The sequence below is a fragment of the Heliconius melpomene genome, chromosome 16 (assembly GCF_056956725.1).
Source record: "Heliconius melpomene rosina isolate 202511_hmr_F chromosome 16, ASM5695672v1, whole genome shotgun sequence".
Classification (NCBI taxonomy): domain Eukaryota; kingdom Metazoa; phylum Arthropoda; class Insecta; order Lepidoptera; family Nymphalidae; genus Heliconius; species Heliconius melpomene.
In genome coordinates, this window is record NC_140404.1 from 3,213,731 (window position 1) to 3,237,948 (window position 24,218).

Genomic DNA, 24,218 nt, shown 5'->3' on the forward strand with positions numbered 1-24,218 from the left:
CACCTTGCTATGTCCGGGATTTAGCCAACTAAATCACCATAAACCCCATAAACCCGTGTTGTATGCTTACATTTATAATAAAAAAAAACTTATGTCATTAAAATAATAACCGACATTGCATCAAATGTTTCTTTCTTTGAGCTGCAGCAGGACGAAATTGGAGGCTGTTGACCTACTACGTAAATGATGTGGGTATGAAAGAGTAGCCTAAATATATTTTTTTTATGCTGCTTTTTCGAAGTAGGTGTAAAATATAACTAGAGTTTATATAAAGCTGAGTTAATATTAATAATATTCTCAAAGCGTTAATGAGAAAATATTGCAAATTTATAAGTGAAGAAAAAATACTAGGTATTATCTATACAAAAATAATTATTATATTTTTTAATTTATTTTAAAATAGTTTCAATAACACTTATTTTTATAGCTTCACGCTGTATTAGCTGATAGAACCTAGTGTTAAGACATTCCGTTCTCCTACATTTCGGGTGGTGTCACACCCTCGAATTCTAGTGGCATTGCCTTGACACCAGAGCGAAGATATGAAAATATTCAATATATTATTTCTTTGAGTGGAAATCGAACTCACAACCCGCTAGAGTCACGCTTGTGCCCCACTAGCCATTTCATAATTGATAGATAAGTTAATTTTCAGAAATTCTTAATAAACTTTGTTTGCCCTTAAAGTGGATCTTGATAGAAAATTCAGCAGTGTTAATGTAATATCTAAAGATTAGAATACTTAAGTTTTTTTTATTAAAGTAATTGAATGCTAGTGAAGGACAGCTCAGAAGAAATCTAGATTGATGGAATAATTATTCGATCAATTATCGATATTGAAACGAAATTTACAAAGAAAATATAATTATTTTCAAAGGTAATAATTGAATTAAATAGAAACAGAAGCTAGTAAGTGAAGTGGCTTTCAAAATTTAACATAAAAGTAAAACATCGATCACAATAAGTAATATGTGGGTGAGTTAGCGCAATCTCCAAGTCTGGAACCAGTCTAGACCTGAAGGCAGTCTGGCGAGGTTACTGACTGCTGGATGTGCTAATCAAATAATAGAATTATGTAGGGAAAATGTAACACTTGAAAATTAAACGATTGTTCTGTCTTTAATATAAGTAACTTACAAATGTTAGAATTAAGATAAATGTAATATTATTTTTCAAATATACTTGTATATCTCCATTTATATGTATAATTAATGCTATTAACAACAAAGAGTAATATTATTCCCCAGAGAAACACCTTAGAGCTAGAATTGATTGTAAAAGTTTTAAAATCATCTAAAATATATATTTGATATCAGTGCAATTAATGACTCAATAGTTGGCCAAAAGTAATTCTGCTACGCCTACCCATTTCGGAATGAAGATAGTGTCCATACATTTATTATTGTAGTTATTATAAAGGAACTCTACATTTATTATCTGTTGACTAATATTATTTATTTTAAACACTAACATAGTGATATATTAGTTCGTGGTATCATTGCCAAGGTTTTATCTACATATATCTTTCTTTCCTCGAATGGAAGTGGAAGCCAGAATCGTCGCGATAAATAATTAATTATCCCGAATGGGAATTGAATCCAGAACCGTCGCGCTTGCGGTCGCGTACTCTTACACCTCTACGCCACAATGACCTCTATTTTACAATTACTTTCATAATAGTCCTCCAGATTTAGGCAGTTCTGTAGACCTAATTCATTAGGCGTTCCCCTTTTTGTACTTAGACACAGTTTTCGCGTTCCAAACTGATATTCCTTTGTCACGTTAAATTTCCATTAATCTGAATTCCCAACTCTACGCTTATTCTTTCCGTATTTCGCGTTTAATATTTTAAAACGTGATATTATTTAATATTTCGCTTTAAAACATCGCCCTCGAAGGACTTTTAGTATGATAACTTACGTATTGATAGACAGTTTCAATCATTTAAATAAACTGCGTACTAATGAATTAAAAATTCAAAAAGTACCTTTGACGGAGAGAGCCAGTTATATCACTGGGTGGATTGATCACAATTTTGAACTTTATTTCTTGTGGGATAGATATGAAAATTGTATGATGCGAGATCGTAAAATATAGCGGAGCATGTCGGCCGTAGCGTTTGCACGGCTATACGATATGAGTGTTCATGATTAAGGACCTCGGATCGGTTTTGAAACTAGGAGACTAGTACTCGATATCCTATGACCTAAATTATTACATCGAAGCTTAAACTAAAAGTAAATTAAAGCTTATTATATAATATAAAACCTTCAAAGTAGAAATCTATTAAGTAAGGCTTTATAATTATGCTGATAGTGGTGATTAAAATTTTTGTTATTAATTATATTTAAATTTTTATATCAACTTTACATATTAATTATTTTATATCCACACTCAAAAACATTAGTTTAAATATATAGCAAACAAAAAAACATTGTTACAAATATAATAATCGACGAAAAAGACACAATTTAGCGCTACCTATTATCTTTAACACCGTAAATTAAGCCGGGTAGCTACAGCGGCCCGATCGATCCACGCACTGGTCGCGTTTCGATAACGAATGTTGAACATTTTACGGAACAATCGGGCGATTTCAATCTGTTTTCTTTGTCCGAGAAAGAAGCGCGGATCAGTTGCCCGACTGGTTGGGCGCAGGCGGTGACATCTGTGGATAGGTTCGTTCGGCCTTTTACGTTCGCGAAGACTACTATAATATAGCGATGGCTGAGAGAGGGAGTGGGGCAGGTGCGTGAGTTTGACGGGAAAAAGAGGGATTGAATTGAATATCTCATACACAGTTAGTAATATACATAATATTTAGGCCAGTCGTGGCCAAACTGTATACGTTACAGGTTGTAGATTCGATTCCCACTCGTGGAAATGAAATATTTAGGTGTTAAGGCAAAGCTGGGCGTTAACCTGCGCTACTCAATGGGCAATGACTCTATAATTCGGCAGAAAGTGGAGAACGGAGTGTTTTAACACTAGGTTCCTTTTGCCTACCCAATTGTGTGCGGGATACAGCGTGAAGCTAAAAAAATAAACTTAAAAATATTATTTTCATCGGAATGTTATGATATGCGCGACGCGTTGCCGAAAGTTATTTACGAGTGTTCCAGTTTAATCATAGTATAGAGAAGATAGCGGAATAAAATTGTTCCAACTTTAATTTTACTACATAAAGCAAAGGCAAAGCTAATGTGGGTTCGATTCCCTTACAAGGAAATGAAATATTTAATATTTTATTCCCTCGCTGGAGCAACGAGGTAAAGCACGGCGTTAAGTTCCGCCACTCTAGAATTCAGCGGAAAGTAAAGCGCAGAATTGTCTTAATTGGAAAGAAGAGCCTCAAAACTAGGTTCCCAGGTTCCCTCTGCCTTATTTGCGTGAATCTAAAAAAAACTCCAAAACAAGTAATTCATAAAGTGACACCAAAGTGCTTGAAGAAGAATATAATAAACAAAAAAAAAACGTGTCGTCTCGTATACGTATGTTTATCTTTGTGCCGCATTAGAACACCGTTGTTTGTGCAAACCCTCCCATTATAAAAATAGGCTTTTGTGCGCCACTGGGAATGTAATAGACCGTCGTGGCAAGTAGGCAGCTACTTGCCAAGCTACCTGCTACTATTTATCAAATTGCTTTAGGTTTTTAATTATATGGCCATTTATTTATGTCAGTGATATGAGAAATTTTATGGGATTATTCAAATCGAAGTGAATCAGCTTCGCGCTTTATCACGTATGTAACAGGGAGTTTCCTCTCTAGCTAGTGTCGAGACACTCCGTTCCCCATTTTCTGGCGAATTTTTCGAGGCATTGCGGGTTAGGTAGCGAATTTTAACGCCGGACTATTATTAAGTAACGATTTTTTATGTTTTCATTCCAAACGATTTATGTTTTTTTTTTTTGCAAATTAGTATAATTAATATTTGTTTTATAACACAATTTTAAGTCAGTCTAATTTGTACTTTTACTTAAAAAATAAGCACTGACAATGTTTCACTTAATAATGTCAAACAGTAAAGTTCCCAATAATAATATAAAAATAATAATTAAGACTATTTTTATTATATCTCATATACTGTATTATTTTATATATACTTGTAAAAACGTAATACTTAGAAGATTAAACGTTAGACACAATATTTTCCAGAATGCACACTTTTCAGAAATGTACGACTTACAAATTCTAAGAAGATCTAATTAAAATGGCGGAGTCGTTTGGTATGTTTTAATTGAATATTATGCACATTTAAGACTACTTTATACTGACTATTCAGAGATCTGGAGCCTAATTATATTATATTAGTAAATTAGGCTTTAGGAAATTGTTTTAGATATTTAAATGGTTTTTTTTTATTGGAATAACTTACATATTGCTTAGAAATACTTTCTTCATTTGGAAATGTGTTAACACATATTAAATTCGTAGTATAGATATGTGTGTTATTTAGTATAGATATGTGTGATTATGTATTACTCGTATGTTTATATAAAGATTTCTTTGGTATATCGATTTAATAGGATATTAGAAAAAAAATATTTAAAAAGTTTTGTTTACATTTATCACTAATATACATTTAAATTGTGTTACTTTTCTTTTATAAACAAAAAAATAAATAAAACTTAATATAAATTTTATGTTTTAAGTTGCAAGACAATGCTTAAACTTATCCTATTTTCAACGATAAGTTCAATTTGTAAGTTGTGAAAATTTATTGATATCCCACCTTTCTGCTTTCCGCGCATGTCTAAACAGTGTGTATCAGGTTACGGGAGTTAAGCTTGTTTGTGTTTGCGTATTTCACTTATCTTAAAAGCATGGCAATGATTATTTTGAGGTAATTATTATAGAAAACTTCTATAGAAATCTTTGAAAACAAAAAAAAGAGAAATTAAACAAGTGCAAATCGGTCACACATGAAGGGTTCCGTACTATTATCTATGAAAACGGCCAAAAAAAATTACGTTTGTTATATAGGAGTCACCCTTAAATATGTATTTTATTCTAAGTATCACAGTTCATGAGATGAGAGCGGAGTTTTAATAATAGGGTTCTGTTTTAACGTACCCAAAGGGGTGCGGAACTCTGAACAAAATTGAATTTATAAGTACATATACATAAAGTAGGCAGTAAATAGAATATTGTAAATATATAATAATTTACTTTTAATAGAAAATAATAAGCTAACCCTATCACGAGCTCGAGAAGATCGAGCTCAGTGGCGTGCCATTGGAGAGGCCTATGTCCAGCAGTGGACGAGGACAGGCTGATGATGATGATGATGATGATGATGATGATGATGATGGTGCTATCACATCATCCTATTGTCCATACAATAAAAAACTAACCTTAATCACAAATCAAAAATAAAACAGTATGTATATATGTACAGACTTTTTGAATTTAAAAAAGTTATTATCGAAATCGATATAACTTTTATTGGTGTTGCTACAGGCTTTATATTAATCTCGCTACTTCCAACACAAAGATAGCCCGACGCTACGTTAGCGTATCAATTTAGTTCACAATCACCAGTCTATCCTGGCCCCTGGGCTATATGGAAGTCCATATTGAACACAGTTCACACTAATATATTCTAGTTAATTGAATGGAATCAAATGTATGTAGATGTAAGTTTAACAATGTGAGTGAATTAAATTATACTTGTAATGTCGTAAAGTGTGGAAGTTTATAATATGCTTAGATTTTTTGTGTTAAGTAAAAATGGCTTAACAGATTTGGATGTAATTGAATTTAGTTTAGGATTCTTTTTGAGGAGTTATATTAAAATATACATTTTTTGTTTTTATGTAAAACAATTCTGAAGTTAAGTATAATGGTGACATAGGAAAGTAAGCAGATGGTATAATATTGTCATGTTTATTGATTATACACGGCCTGTCACATTAACCACCTTCGTATCTGAAGCTATAGCGGTACATTTGCATATATTACGGTATTATATAAGTAAAGAAAAATAATAAAAAAAATGAAACGTATGTAGAACTGAATCGAAATTTATTAAATTTCTTTTGATTTTCAGAATTTTTTAAAGTAAATGTCTTAGCTCCACTATAAAAAACATTTCGTTATACCTTTTTCTTATATTAACATACGAAAAACTATACAATATAATATTTATCGAAAAAAATAATCAAAATTATTATCTGGGACGCTCGAATCTTGGTACAGAATTACGCGAAAGTAGTTCGAGCTCGGAGCAGCAGTGTCGTAAGTGCCGACCAAATTAACTTGACCCCTGACAAATTGGTTACAGTACGAGCTTGTGAGTTCCGCATTACAACATAGTACTGACTCTTCTAAGATAAATAAAATTGAGATAAATATTTGTTTTATTTAATTAGTTCAACTTTGCGTTTTATAGGAAATGCTGTAATTTTTGTTTGAATTGAATTATCGTATTAAGTTTAATGTTACTGTTTTATATATTTTTTATATTTATGTATGCCTATTAAAAAGCGCGGCGTTGACTTTCGCCATTGGCACGGAGTGTTTTAACACTAGGGTCCCCCTGGGAACCGGGATACAGCGTGAAGTGAAAAAAATGTAAGCCTACAGGTTTAGAGAAATGTATTATAAATTAATACAATTTCTTTCTTACCTCTTACAGAAATTTCTATTTAAAATTTAGCATCGCTTTTTATATCAGTCATGATGTTAAAAACATATTTTTAATTAATAATTTTTTCGCCAACTTTTAGAAGAGAAAAGCGTATAGCAGGAAACATATACTATAGTGTAATTCTAATCTAATAAAATATTATTTTATATATTATATATATGTCTCATATATATCACCACCAGGTCTTCAGAACAGGTCTGCACAGCCTGGTTATCGTCTAAGTACCTTTCACGATGTTGGCACGTCACTTTCCCCGCGTCGTCGCGTTTTTTCGAACGTAACACTGGCGATTACATCAAAAACGTATGCTATGTCGAACTCGCACTTCATAATCGGAATGTTTATGTTAAATTATAGAAAATTGTTAAATCAATATTACAAATATTCCAAATTGATTATAAATTCGACAGGTTGTGGGTTCGATCCCCACTCGAGGTAATGAAATATCGAGCCTGCACTGCACTCCCACTTGAGGAAACTCTCCCAATTCTGGAGACATGCTCCGACGAGCATGCCTCCAGAATTTAGCAAAAAGTGGGAGTGCAGGTCTTTTAAGCGTATGCAACACAAAAGTACAAGCCAGATAAAAACTCTTGAGATTTACTATATCTTTTATATAGAAGAGTAATTGTTACCAGATTGAGGAAATGAAAATAATTCATTGCCCCTAATAGGAATCGAACTCACAACCGTCGTATGTACAGACACGCGCGGTGCTGTAGCTAAAGGGTCCTCTTGATTCAAATATTATTTAAATAATATATCACTCTACCGGAACCTTACTTAACTTTTATAATTAGTTACTGTTTTGATAAAGTAAATTGAATACGAGACATTAATGAAAAAGTTCTTCGGCCACGAAAAGTTATACAATTTTAACTCAAATCAGCTAACATTTTATTAAACGAAGTATTTAAAACATTAACTGAATTACAATTTCTTAGACATTAAGGTAATCGTTGAACTGTTTTTAATAATAATAAAATAAACGTCACATAAAGAGGTTGGCGGGGAGTGGATGGGTCCGAAAAGCAGAGGATCGAGTGTGGTGGCGAGAATTGGGGAAGGCCTATGTCCAACAGTGGATAAAAGATGGCTGTTGATGATGATGATGATGATGAGGCGTCACATAATAATAATGATGCCAGATTGTGGGTTCTATTCCTACACGAAGAAATTAAATATTTGATATTTTTATTTCTTCGCTCTGGTCTCAAGGCAAACCGCGGTGTTGAGTTCCGCCACTCAATTTGCTATTCTGGAGGAATTGCTTGTAAAGTTGAAAATAATATTTTTTTTGTAAAAAAACACACGGTACTGAATATAAATGAAAGATTACTTTATTATTCCTTATTTACAAATCTATTTTCTTTATGCAGCCCCGTAATGCATGCAAAAGAGTTTTAGATCGCGTAGGCGTAATTCTAAGTGAAAAAGAGCACTTCTACTACAGAGGGAAAATTAAAAATAGTGGAGTAAACATGTTCAGCTTGTAAAGATATACACAAAAGTGAAACACAAAGCTTCAAGATCTTAAGGCTTAATGTATATGACATTTTATTAAGAATTTATATTTTACACACTTTTCTATTGTTATTGACAAAATAAAAATAATTAATAGTGATTCTATTAATTATTTTTCATGCTTCAGGCTGTATAGCTTCACACAGTAGAGTAGGCGTTCACACAATCCGTTTCCCACTTTTGGCTGAATTTTTCGAGGCATTGCGATTTGTGTGACGTAACTCAACGCCGGGCTTTTGCCTTGATGCCAGAGCGAAGAAATGAAAATATTAATAATATTCCATTCCTTCGAGTGAGGATCGAACCTACAATCGACGCTTACAGTCGCAATTAAGAAAATATGGAGAAATTATTTACGCGTAAGCGTAAATAATTTCTCCATATTTTCTTTTGTAAGTAATTACAAAAGATAAAATTAAGCAAAACTTGTATATATTTTGACATTTTATATAAATAAGAAATAGGTTCAATATTGTGCAAGAATATTGAAAGAAGAAACTCGATTTGAGTTAAAAAATATTATGCGTCGCTTGTTGCTGACATTTATATATTTTCAGTTCACTTCACTGGTAGATCAGGAAAAGAACAATATTATAGTAATTATATAGTGAACTTTGTATAATAAGTATATAAATAATATAAAAAATAAACTATTTATTATATTAAACAAATGATCTTTTAGATTAAAGTACATATATAAATAATCTTTTAATAGTATAAAGCAAAACCATCACGTGTATATCCACTTTAAAATACATTTATTCGTTTTTAGTTTTTCTTGTGCATTTATCATAATGCCTTATTATATTTTTTTTTAATAAAAATGTTCGAGAGCTTCAATTCTATTCAATCAAGACAAAAATGATAATTACTTTGAATATTTTATGTACATTTAAATAATGTTTAACATTAATATTAAGCGTAATCGATTTAAATCTAAAATTACAAAATAATGGGAATGAAAACCATTGTTAAATGGCATTCTAGTTAATTTTAACATTATTATGAAAACATTTTACTTTATATAAATTTTTAATTATTTATTTCACCAAAAGTGTAATAAATTAAAGAAACGGTAAGTAAACATTTCATGCCTCTAACACTGTACATATTTACTCTAGCGGAGTCTCCCTCAAAAGGTACGCGTCGGTTTTGAGCGCTGCCATCTTTGTTTTGTAATCTGTATGCATCGTGGTAATCTCTATTTAACATATGATTTTGTTAATATTGTTATATTATCTGTGGTTGTGGATTTATTTATAAATTTAAATATTAAAAAATATATATAAAAAACTATTTTTTTTGTAAGTATTATTGAAAAGTATATTCATGAGTTAATACATTTTTAATTTTATTTTTATTTATATATTCAAATAAATAATATGTTTACTATTTTTAAGTTATTTCAACAATTTGAAAGACTTAGTATACAACTAAATATTTTTAAATAAAGCAGGTGGTATTACGTGACACATTAGCAGCATTTGGACAGCACTGCCGAGCACTTGTAACGGCCTTATAGATATAAATATCTTTATTGTGAATCATTATTGAGGCGCATAGCGCAGGGGACAATCGAGCAACTGTAAGTGCGACGGTTGTGGGTTCGAATCCAAATCAGGGTAATGAGGTTTCATTGGAAGTTGATACCCAAGGACATTTAATTTGGAACCTTCTTACTCGTAGCATATTAGTAACATATTGAGAAGCTATAAAAAATTTAAAGGTGGAGTGACCGTTTAAATCACTGCCTGTTGGGTCACAGAGCTCAACGCCGCACTTGCAGCTTACTTTCATTTTACCGAGTGGAAAAATGAGAGTAAATTATTAACCATGAGTGGTTTCGCACCCGGACCTTATATTCACGCTTATACAAATAAAAATACTTTTATAACGATTCCTTAAAACCAAATTTGGATAATAGATAGTAGTATTTAGGCCAATGTCAAGATGTAGAAAAAGCATTTGTTTTATATCTCAATTTTACTTATCTCGGTGTGTTTTCACAAGCTTTATCTGGCTCGACAGAATAAAATTTAAATTAGCTTATGAGATGGTTCATCTATATATATAAAATCGAAAGGTCACTCACTCATCACGAAATCTCAGAAACTACATGTGCTAGGAATCCCAAATTTTACATAGGAGTTACTTATAGGACGTAGGTGCTCGCTAAGACGGGAATTTGCAATATTCGACTTCTAGGGGGTTGTTTTTGGGGTTGAAAGTTTGTATGAAACTTCGTTACTACAAATGCTAGGAGTCTCAAATTTTGCATGGACGTCACTTATAGGACGTCAAGGATACTCATGGAGACAGAAATTAATAATAACGTAGTTCACGCAGGCGAAGCCGCGGGCGGGCCGCTAGTTAAATATATAAATCATTAAATTTTCACGTCGTCATTATCATATTTAGAAAAGCAAAATTTTTGCAGCGGTTTTATTAAGTTTCTTATATACTATAGAGATAGCGATAACGACTATAGCGCGGGTTCGAGTCCCGCTACGCTGTATCCCGCAATTCTGGAGGCATTGCGTGTTAAGTTAGTATTTTATTAATATCTGATTGACACTTTTAAAAACTGTAAAAGATAGTGCAATTTAGTATGAACCTATTACCTACATAGGTCTCAAGACAGACATTGTATTAAGACTTCCCTACATTTAGTGATTTATTATTGATGCGGCACTCGCCGCTGCACCTCGCCGCAGAACCGGTTTCGTTAGCTAACACACTTACACGTAATACAGATAAAAATGGTTTAAATTTCACTTATTTGTATATATCTTATTTAAATGTTTTTTTCTAAACTGGCAACATTATTGTTAAAAAAGAACAAAAGCTAAAGTGTTACGCTTGTGAGACAGACATTATTTAGATAAACAAATAAACAAGTAAATAATTAAATAAAGCTTACTTAATATTAATAATTAATAATCTTTTTGTGTTAAAATGTAATTTAAATGTCAGACCTATATCTAATAGTTTTGCAAATTTTATTTTAATTTGTAATTCAAAATTCAATCTCGGGACAACATACTCGACGTCCCATACCGTCCTTTCATTCAACTCTGCTACAAAGTGCCCTCTCACCTCACATCCAAAATTAAACTCTATTGCAAACCAATAGAGATCAAAATTACAAACCTAATCAATAAACGCTAATAACAACACTAACCAATATTCTGTCTCGCTCTACATCAAACAATTTTAGTAGAGAAAGACAAGGAGAAACGATATCCACTCGACGTTATTAATAAGGTAAAAGTAATGAGAATATTTTATCGCAGTAGAGACGAGCATCGAAAACGCACTAACATTCTATTTTTAAAATCGATGCGGTGACCGAAGTGGGGCATATGTTGTGTGTGTTTGTGTGTGTCGTTCCGTCGTAACTGCGGAACAGTTATCACGATTTCGGGACGTGATCGCACTGAACGTTTAATGTTAGCAGAATAAATTTAAATACTTATTATGTAACATAGATTATACCTATTTTGATTGAGTTTGCGAAATCGCGTTGAATACTAATTGAGGTGTTGCTTTTAAAAAGATGGCGGCCTGCCAGTGTCTAAAGTAAAAGCGCCCTTCATGCGTGCGGTTAAATTTACCTGTATTATTGAAATCGTAAGCTTTCTCCTTCTCCGTGTAAAATGCGTTCGAGCGTTATCTTTTAGATCTAGTGGTTTTGAAATCGATTTATTATATTATCTTATTTTTTTTTTTATCATTAAAGATTATATACATGCCATGCCAGACCATTGGCCCTCATGTCCTGCATCACGACATCGAACCAGTGCTTCCTTTGCAGTCTCATTCCAGGACCTGATATAAGTAGTAAGGCAGGTGCCTCCGAGATAGTTCATAGTTCCAATTAATATTCTTTATATTATTATAAATAGTTTTTTTATTTTTTTAATAAGTAACACAAATTTTACAATACTATCTTAAATATCTACAAAATATTTATCTATGACGTTTATATTTGTCTAATAAACTATTTAAGCTCAAATAATCGCAACCGTATTTATGAATATATAGAGTTGAAAATCCTATAACTGTTGGGACATGGATCGTATCCGCATAGAAATGAACCAAACAATTAGCAGACAAATTGAATATTTATTTTTCTTTCATTAGAAGCATGTTACATTACAGCATAAGTCATAATTTATTAGTGTGTGTGTGTTTTTAAATTTTTAATAAAAAAATCAGCTTCAGTCTGTATGCAGGGTAGGCAGAGGGAACCTAGTGTTTAGACACTCCGTTCCCCACTTTCCGCCGAAATCTTTCCTTGACACCAGAGGGAAGAAATGAAAATATAAATTTAAATAAATAAATATTTCATATCTTCGAGTGGCGATCGAACCCACAACCCATCAGTTTTGCAGTCACACTGCCTCTGCGCCAGGACTGGCCTCTAAATTTTAATAATATTTATAAATGTTTGTTCCACTTTCACCCAAAAACTACAGAACGGATTAAGATGAAACTTTACAATTATATAGCTTATACATCAGAATAACACACAGGCACAATTAATGCAAAAATTGCGTATATATAGTAGTAAGCTTTAGCGGGCGAAGCCTCTTTTTGCTAGTTAATAATAATACTAATGCATATTTTTTGTATTTTATCAATTTCAATGACATATTTTCGTCCTACATGTGTGGTATCGGCCTAACAATGCGTTGGTCGCATCAGTTCGTAAAGCAACATTCCCGACCCGAGCGCGGCGCGGGCCGGACCGTTATACGAGCTGACTGCCGAGTTTAATGACTTTCTATATAAGAATATAAGAATATACTACAGGATTCTATGCTATGTTACAAATAATTAGACTAGTTTCATCTTTACTATAATATACATATATAAAAAATATGGATTTATATAGAAATTTAAGATATTTTATAACAATGCCTGGATGCTAATGCTGTGTTAATAGAAGGGTAAGCATAGGAAGTGTAAGCATTGCAGAGGATAAGCTCAACGCCACGCTAACGCCTCGACACCAGAATGAAAAAGTGAAAATCGTTATTATTTTATTTCCCCATATAGGAAACGAACCCACAATCTGTCGCCTAGGTTGGTTGGTTGGTGGCACCACTGGACTGGATTTTAGTTTATGGTGATCGTTTTTTTCATGAAGATAAAAAAAAACCATAGACTATCCTCAATATACATATGGGAGTGCGCATTGCAATTTTAGGGGTAAACCAATTTAGATACGACGAAAATAGTTCTGATGTACCATACAGAACCAATAAACGATTCTAAAACGAGGAAGCGTATGTGCATTCCTTTTGTATTTAGTTTTATCATAAATTTAATAAACGTTCAATATAAGTCGAGGCCAGTCGTGGCTGTACGTAATAGGTGGTGTGGGTTCGATCCCACTCGTGGAAACAAAAATGAATCTGGTGTCACAATGCATCCAGAATTCGCCAAAAAATGGGGAACGGAGTGCCCTAACACAAAATTTTTCTATCCACTCTGCTTTGAACAGGATACAGCGAGAAGCTCAATACAAAAAATATTTTATAACAGTTTAACAAATTCAAATACGCTTTTTAAAGTAAAATTCTCTCTCCAATAAAACAAGAAACATTTCCATCAACTATAGGTACCCTCACTTCAAAGGACTGTACGAGGCGAGGCTATGAGGGAATCCTTGAAAATGGCGGACAGTCTCGAGTTACTTGTTATGCAAGAATTAAGACACATTGGATCATTGCCATATACTTATTTTACTTACTTACTTTATCATGGTATATTTTGAGGGAACGTTGACTCTTTTATCTTATCTAATGGACAGAAAAACTCTATCGCAATCAGTAAACTGATATTATTATACGTATATTATTAATTTTTTAAGGTAATTTTTTTTGGAAGCGAACTATCGCTTTGTGTTTAGGATTTTATCTATTTTTTTTTTTTAAATGAGCTAAAACTGTATACAAGAGCGTATTTTTAATTATAATTCTTGTTTTATAGCATTTTTTAGCTAAAATCGAATAAGGAATCCTACAAAACTAAAACTACCTACATCAGCTATTCCACATATGTCATAACTTCAACTAACAATATCAAATCGATACAATATTCAATAATTTAATTATCAATGGTTAATAACCACAATCCCCAACAATTATAGTATTTGTAAAAAGTGCCCTTTACTCTCTCTCTCTCTCTCTATTACGAAAGTAAACTAGACTTTATATATTATTAAATATGGTTTAAATTGTTATAAATATATAATAATGTCGGTAAAATTAGGGGTTGTGTGTTCGCAGTAGGGTTAGGGGGGAAAGGGGTGGGGGTAGTAGGGTAGTGACAGAAGTTACTCGATTAATTACGTCTTTCGCCCCTTCGGATATCGAATAGGGTTGTTTACTTAAATGATTTCGATTACAATTCAGATCGTTGTTGATAATTGATTTTTTTAATGTTTTAAATGTATTTAAATATATATTAAAATTTATGTGATTTTTTCATTCATATTTGATATTTTCATTTCTTCTCTTTGGTAGGTCCTAATGCAAGACGGCTTTGAACTCTCCACTCGATATGGACTGCCTCAAAAGATACAACATAAAGCAAAAAAAAAAGGAAAAATATAACTTAAATATGTACTTAACGACCATTAATATGTATGTAAATTGTGCTTGCTAATGTTTGCATATATGTAGGTATGTACTTTCAAGGAAATAATATACTGTATTGTTAATAATTATAATTAAATTATTGTACTAACAATTGTAAGACTGTCATTATTTTTTATTTTATAACACATTGTTTTTACTATATAATATTATAAGCTATAGAATAAATATATATAGATATACCTATTTGTGTATATTTTAAATGAGCAATTTATTTGCTTTGTAATTTAAGTTTACATATATTTTTTTTTCTGATAAATCAGCTTTACGCATTGTATTCTACACACAGCAGGGTAGGCAGAGGGAACCTAGTGTTAAGACACTCCGTTTCCCATTTTTTTCTAAATATTATCAAATACCACGTGGTAGTCGGGCATGCTTGAACAAATAATAGAGTTGTAAGATTTCAACGATAAAGAGGGTAGTAAGTACAAAGGTATGGTTTTTAGCAGTGTATGTCATACTATTTTATTTGTAGTGTCTTCTTTTTACTTCATAGAATTTCTTCTTAAACTGTATAAAAAAGTCTATATCACATTAGGTACAAAAGCAAAAAATTATAACTATGAATAAATTTTATTGTTTGCATTTTCAATTACATTTAAGTTTAATTTTTATTTTTCCTAGAGTTAAGTAAATTATCTATATTAACTAATTTTACTTTAAATAAACAATTTTCAGACAATACAGTAATGTTATCGATAAAAACAAAATATTTGGGGAAAAACACATAGCACAGTGACCTCGTATGTCTTGAATACTCATTAAAATTATTCAGAAAGAAAATTTACTGATGTATACGTATAAAAGGATGTCAGAATATTTCTCTAGTAATAACTCAAAAATCTCCGTCGAATACGCTGGCTGGTGACATCTATTTGAGCTATAATATTTTATGTTTGCATAAATTAAGTTATTAAATCAGCTTCACATACAGCAGGGTAGGCAAAGAGAATCTAGTGTTAAAACACTCCGTTCCCCACTTTCGAAAGAATGATGGAGGCACTTAAGGAGAATTAAGCTATTTCTTAATGCGTATAGTGCTTAAAATCATACATTTTTGACCTTTGCGCATTTCACATATTTTGTAAATTGTAATTAAAGAGGTTTTTGCAAGTGATCAACTCGGCTTTCCAAGCATTTAACTAAATTGTTTAACTTAACAAACTATAACCTAACCAAAAAAAAAATGATTTTATCATAAGCGTTACCCCAAGCGAAATTTGAACCCACACCTGCAAATATTTCTAAAAAACAACAAGCGTCAGAAAATTGAAAATACGAATTAAAATAAATGTGAAAGTCAACCCATCAATATTACATTTGGTTGGGTTTGCACATTTTATAGCGAAATAGACAGTGGTTTATGGAACAGATGCACGTTTGATATAAAATAATGTTATTAAACATAGCTGTCGCTTGCGCGGTCGTTAAATATTGAGAAGAGAAATAGAGAGAAATATAATACTAGAATAGGGGTTTCTGTCATATAATATTCACATGCTATTTAGATACTTAACTTTATATAAACTTAATTTATATTATTAATTCATATTAGGCTAAAATTTAACTTAATTTTTCCTTTTCTGACAATGAAAGTATAAAATATTTTCGTAAAACCTCTGCACTCGATCCTTTCATGAAGAGCTCAAGCTATTCGCCATGGATATGAAGGAAAATGTGTTAGGCGTTGCGAATCCCCTCTCAGACCCCTTTCCCACAGGAATGACGGGGTTTTTCAAGAGCTAAGGGCCCTTGTGGAAGAAACGCATCGATGTATTTACCATGGCATTTTAAATCTGCAATGATAATTGTCTTTTTGTAGAGCTGTTATATTTGAGTAAAATGATATTAATCTTTATTATTTATCATATTTCATAGTATACATGTAATATGTATATTCTACGAAGTATGGGACGTTTTTGTTTAAAAAAATCTATTAAAACATATATTTTAAATACAATAATCTATAAATATATAAATTAAAATGTGTACACTCTCTTGAAGCTTATGTATATATAGTTAATAGTATTTAAAAAAAAATCAGCTTCACGCTGTATCCCGCACACAGCAGGGTAGCCAGAGGGAACCTATTGTTAAGACACTCCATTCTCCATAGTATTTAGTCACTATTATATATTTTTATAATAATTTAAATTTACTTTAATAATACAAACTAATTTAATAGTAAAGTGAGTATATTAAATGATAATTACACAATATACATTCAAAGGTGGATGTCACAACGTTTACTACAAGATACTTTGGGCGGCTGTTTGCCTTTGATTTTGTTATTCATTGCGCGGGGCACCCCTCTCACCCTTTCCACCCCCCCTTCTTGCCTCCACCTCGTACACAGATGATTACTGCGCCAAATACATTCTAAACTAGGTAAAACTCAAAAAGGAATAAAAGCGAAATGTTATACTATTTCACCTTTAAATATACTTTTTGGTATTTGCTTGTAGTTATTTTTACGAATTACGCTGTATTTTGTACTTAGCAGGGTAGGCCGAGGGAACCTGGGAACCTAGTGTTAAGACACTTCTGTACCCCGTTCCGAATTCGGAACTCAAAGCTAGCATTATTTTGTTATATAAGTACTAATTATTATTTCAAGACAATATTCCAGTTAAACATAAATATCTAAATACTAAATATTCTTCGCAGGCATTGCTTACACTTTTGAAGCGAATGATCAAACCGCGTCTCTCCTTAGGAAAACAAAGGGCCCTGTTTTTTTCATACGCATACATACATATGTAGCGAGCATGGTGGTAGACACGTGCCGCACAGATTATTAAATGACGTAGATAATAATATCTTATCGCTTTGGATTTTTTTTAGGAAAACTATTAGTTTATTATTAGTTTTCAGCTTTATTCCGCTTATAGCAGGGTAGACAGAGGGAACCTAGCGTTAAGACTAGAGTTTCGTGCGAATTTTAAAAACATTTTTTATTAAGTGGTAGAGCTCAACGCCGCGGTGTTTTTGCCTTGATGCAGAGCGAAGAAAAGAAAATATTAGTAAATAATAATTCATTATCTCGAGTGGAAATCGAATCTACAATCGTCGTGACAGTCACACGCTCGTGCCTCTGCGATAGCCTAGATGAACTTATTTAATATTTATTATATTCCAAAGCTATTAACAAAATTTTTTTCAAATCAAATATTTATAGCATATCTATATACCTACAAGAAAACGTTTAAATTCGTTTACGCTCTCTCAATTTCACGCATACGTTTACAACTATAAAGTTTAAGGTATTTACTGTTTGCCACGGACTATCAATTTGAATATTTATTACGGGGCTATCTCTTTAATCTTTCACGTGGATTCAGCGTGAAACGGAATTGTTAAATATTTTAGTTAACTGTCTAATAATGATAATAATAAGGATCGCTTATGTTGTGCATTTTTTTTTGGAATAATTTAGGCAATAGCTTGTAGGTAAGGAAATTATATATTTGTACTGTTTTATAATAGTTTACAAAAAAATTAAAAACTTGTGTTCAACGTGTAACGGAATTGTTAAATATTTTTGTGTCTTATAAATAATAACGATCGCTTTTGGTGTGCAAAAAAAAAGTTTGTATAAGAAAATTATAAATATTTATACCAGTTTATTTTACAAAAAAAAACTACTAAAATAAAATTAACTATTTTCATAAGCTATAATATATTTAAACATATTACCTCCATTAAAAAAAATAACAATATGAAAAATATTAAATGTCTGTACAACACGAGGCAAATATTACATAATCTGTATTCTAGCAATAGTCGAACGAGCCCGTCTGTGGCGAACCATTTTTTATTTCAAATTATTATCACTAGCGGTTATAAAACTCTATTGTTTTACTTCTACACCATTCGGAGAGTGTTGAAGAGATAATAAATTGTGTGGATATGATTTTATTGTTTTTGTTATGCGATTTTGATCTTAGAAGACTAGCAATATCTCAAGGATTTTTTATTCTAAACAATAATACTATGCGTAGGTACAATAAGTTTAATATGGAGAATAAACAAATATATAAAGTCATCCAGAATTGAACGGCACAAACATATACACAGATTCCATTCTTCATCATAGTTAAATGTAGACTTTAATATAAAACTGTTCAGATTATCATCTGTTAACATCACTTTTTAAAAAAAATATTGTACAGCCAGTATCAAATATTTAAAAAAATATGAAAAAAAAAGATTTTGTTTATTTACAAAACGATTTATTGTGATTATAAAAATTATAATTTTTAATTAAAAAAATACAATATTTCCAGTTAAAAAAAGATAAAACTCATGAGTTATTTTAAAAATTATTACTATTCTCAACATTTACAGTAAAAAAAAAGATAGATATAGATAGATAGTACTGGTTAGCTTACATTTTATTTTTATATTATCAACAATGGAAAATGCTCAGTTCGAACGTTTCGCGTTGGTAACATTGAGCTAAAATATGTCAAGGAACTACACTTACACTCGAAATTGAAATCGTATGGCTTATAATATATTTGTTTATAGAAATATATGTAATGATGATAAAAACTAAGGTTTATATCACGTTATACGGGTTAGAATTAATTTGTATTTATATAAAAGGAATAAATAAAGTTATTTATTTTTTTCTTTTATGTAATATATATATATATATTTATATTTGATAATACGTACATACTTCATTAAATTTGATATTTAATTCCATTATATTATCATAACATAATTACAATTACATAGAAAAAATGCTACCACGAAGCTTAAATTGTGAATTTAACTAGAACCAAGGCATCACACGACTAACATACAGACAACAAAATTCTTTAATAACTAATATAGATGGTCTGGTCGACCCAATTTAAACACTAACATTTTGTAGGTCGTTCCCCCGGTACCAGCGAACCACGCACCGCTATCTCACCGGCCAAAACTCAACAATTCAAATACCAAACATTCGTAATACATTTCCGCGCTAATACGCCATTGTTATAAATATAGTAATGGACACAACGTAATCTATATGCTCCTATGAGGTATAGTCGACGTGTTACTGTGGTAGAGCGTTTCGCGCACTGTTACCGTCACGAGTCAAGGCCGGTATATTGGGAAATATCGTTTACTTACAAAATCCTCTTAATTACTCTCGAATAATGTCAATGTTAATAGTTATACCTTAAATGCAAAGTCGGGTAATTTTGTTAATTAGAATATTTAAATTGTATTAATTATTTTGCTAAAACGTATAGGATGATGGTCTGGCCTCGGTATGTACTTGGCGGCAGTTGTAGGTATAGGTATAGGTAAGTAGAGTTAAGTCAATCTATTTACATAATGATAAGCGAATCGAGACTGGAGCAGTGAAATGTTTGTGATGCAAATACATATAATATAGTAATTTTATTATATTTTATACATTTTTTCAGGTTCTAGTGTGTTAAGAGTTAAAACTCTCCGGTACTCACTTTCCATCGACTTTTTCGAGGCATTGCGTGTTGAGTAACGAAAAGCAATACTGGTCTATGGCCTTGATCTCAGAGCGAAGAAATGAAAATATTAATGAATAATAATTTATTCCCCCGAGTGGGAATCGAACCCACAACACACACTGTACCCCCGCAAAACAACGGCAGATATTAACTAAGGAGTATTTGATGAGCATTCTAATACCTCAAAATTGTATAATACCTGTAATGATTTAGTAAACTACCGCTAAATCGAAATGTACCGATGAATACATCGATACCTAATTTCAGTATTGTACGTAACAGAAATGTATTAGTTTATTAGATAGCATAACTAAAACACTATAGAGTGTACAGATAACAAAATGAACTTTATATATAATAACAAACGGTTTAAAATTAAACAGCCATAAAAATATAAGTAAATAACGATTTGGATGAATTGCAAACTTAGAATTTTAATTCTGTATAAGATATTTTTAATTGAAAAAAATTTTCAAAGCATAATGTTAAATACGTAGCGTCCTACTTATTATGTAATTAGATAGTTGATTCGGACGACAGTGTTTTGTCTCTTTCTTATTTAATTTAAATTATACGTGAGTAAGAGGGAAAGAGGATGCTTAGCAGCCATTTAAGTTAAACACCAGGTTATGGGAAGGGGCGATGTTGGCTTGTTACAATAGGTGCAATTGAAATGATATAGAGTTACGGGTCAAACTGGTTACATATTCGATTTTTTTTTACTCGAGCTGCATTGCTCTTTAAGAAGAGTAGGAGAGAGAACCTAGTGTTAAAACTTTCCGTTTTTGACACCGCTTGCTTTGTGTAAGGAAAGAGAGTTAAGCCTAAGAAGTCGTATAGTAAATTTAAATAATAATAACAATAATAAAATATTAATTTGAATATTAATACTTGTTATTAAAGGACCTGAGTGTTCGCATTATTTATTGTAGTCAAAGTTTAGCTATGTGTGTTAATAGCAAATAATGAGATCAAGGACAACTTACTCGTTTACGTATTAATTTCAAGGAAAACTATAGTACCTGGAAAAGAAAATGAATCATTTTAATACAATAAAATAGTATATACGAAAATAATTATAAATATTTCAATTAATCAGCTTCACGCTTATTCCCGCTTTGCAGGAAAGCAGGGAGAAGCTAGTGTTACGACACTCCCCCACTTTTCACGGAATTTTTCGAATAACTGAATTCAATGCCATACAGTAAATTAGAAAGATTTAATATAAGTATTTCCTCGAGTGGGATTCGAACCCACAGCCAATGTGTTTGACCTTTCTCCCACGTGGCGCTGCGATCACCTCAAATCCTTTTCAATATACAAATATTTCATTATTGATTATTTATATCACCTAAATATAAATAATCTTTATAAAATTTATCATGAAAATTGCAGACTGTTATCTTTTACTATTGCTAAAATGTATTTTCTTTATCAAATCTATTAGAAAAAACAATAGACAAGTCGTTGTGAATTATTAATTTTTCTGTTTATAGCGTGATTAAAAAATAATCAATGGGCGATTATAACGTTATTAACAATATCGAACCAGTTTTAAAAAAAATTATTATAGTAACATGGCAGGGTACGCAGAAGGAACATAATGTTACCTAATTTTCAACGAATTCTAGAGGCATGTGTTGATTGGCAGAACTCCACGCGTAGAAGTGCAAATATTAAATATTTCATTTCCTCAAGTGGGAATCGAACCCGCCACCTGTCGCCCACGATTGTTCCTCTACGCCACGACTGGCCCCAATTCTAAATAATCACATAAGTTAAAGTTTAATTAGTTTTCAGTTAATATAAGAGCTATTGCATACTGTAATTGACTTACAGATAAACAGACAAGGTCGTAGCGGTACATATACGACTGTTTATAGTATAGTATAGATACTACATATGTATCGTATTTAAAATAATAATGACTATCATAGTATGAGGCCAGTCGTGGCGTATGGGCAAAAGTATGTGAATATCAACTGGTTATAGATTCGATTTCCAGTTGAGGAAGTTATATATTTAATACTTCCATTTCTTCTCTCTGGTGTCGAGGTGATGTTCACCATCAACACGCAATGCTATGCTAGGCTACTTCTGCCTACACTGCTGTTTGTTACTATCAAATTTTGGAAGAAATTACTGATATTCTAAGTATTCTTAGAAAGAGCTATTACACCATAAAGTGGAGAACGAAGTGATTTCTTCATTAATCATTAACATTTCCTACCAGACCTTTAAAGGATACAGAATTTAAAAAAAAAAGTAATGTATTTAGACAAATTAATATAGTAGAATTATTTATATATGTAGTGGATATAATATAAACAAGCCTTCCAGAGATAAAACAAAACAAGATCCCTAGCGATGGTTTAACGAATATGTTTACTTTGTAGTAGTACTAGCTATTAGTATTAACTATTAATGAAACGACGTATTCAAATGTCAATAAAGATGTATAGCTTTAACACTCTTGAAATAAAAACTCTTTTAAATACGTATCACTTATATAATTACACGTTTCTTGTATTTTTTTCTCGCTGTTCTCTACATATATTAGTAGGAACGAACCTAGTGTTAAGATAATCCGTTCTGGTGTCTACCCTATTTTGGGATATTGTTTGTTAAATCACGGAGCTCAACGCCGCAGTTAGTCTTATCAGAGCGGGCAAATGAAAATTACCCTATAGATAGAACCCGCAATGATCACGTTTGCAGCCAGACGTTTTTCCACTGCCATACAATAGCCTCGTTTTTTTAATTTTAATATTTGAAAATATATCTAAGTAAGTTTTTATATCTTATTTTATACAAAGTTTTCTAAAGAAAGACATAATTCTATAAACAGCCAGGGAAACCTTACTCTGGCCGCTAAGACGCGATTCATAATCCATTTGAGTATAGCGTATCTATGAGATACTAAATGAAACTGGAAATTTACAAAACACAATCTTAATCAGTAAAAAAGAAACAAAAATACAGCATATATAATATAGCAATACCACATAGCAGGAAAGGCAGAGGGAACTTAGGAAGCTAATGCTAAGGAACTCCTTTCTTCTTTCAGACACTTCCGTTAACCACTTTCCGCCGAATTCTTGAGGCATTGCGTGTTGAATCGAGTGATTTGACACCACGCTTTGCCTTATATACGTACCAAAGCGAGTGGAAAACAAATCCACAACCATCGCCTTTAAAGTCACACGCTTGTCCACTTGTGCCACGACGGTTTCAAATTATACATAGAAAAGGTAAACGTATAGAACTTTGTCTATTTTTTTATTTAGCTTCTGTGTTATATATTAATTAAGTAAAAACCATACGACTGATTTATCCCAAATACTTTTATATGTTCATTAATGCCGAATTTATTTAGCTATATTTTTTATTTTAAAATGGACACACGATGGACCCTACATTCTTTATACGCCTACAATCATTTAGAAAACATCTTCATGACCAAATGTAAAGTCATATTAAATAGGACATCATATTTCATTGTAAGTACTTTGAGGCCATTCGTGGCGCAGGGGCACAAGCGTGCGCCTGTAACGCGACAGGTTATGGGTTCAAGTCTATATACCAAAATAAGCTTTAAATTGCTGTTAGAAAAACCCAAATAGGAACCTAACCTCAGCTTCACGCTGTTTCTGGCACATAGTAGGAAAGGCAGAGGGAACCTAGTGTTAAAACACTCCGTCTCCCACTAACCTAACCTTATCTGATCAATTTCACTATCCTCCAAAATATTTATTAAGACAACCCGGTGTATTACGTGTTCTGAAGGCACGAAACCGAACCAATAGAAGCGCATGTTCCAAGTCTTATCTTGAATAAATAATGATATTTGAGTCGTCGTTCGCAACCTCTACATACAAGGCAGTG

General features: G+C 31.8%; 1 protein-coding gene across 2 annotated transcripts in view; it reads right to left on the reverse strand.

The window, feature by feature from the left end:
* The window catches only part of LOC146530699 (uncharacterized), a 146,260-nt gene that overhangs the window by 26,416 nt on the left and 95,626 nt on the right, over window positions 1-24,218 (reverse strand). The window lies entirely within an intron of this gene.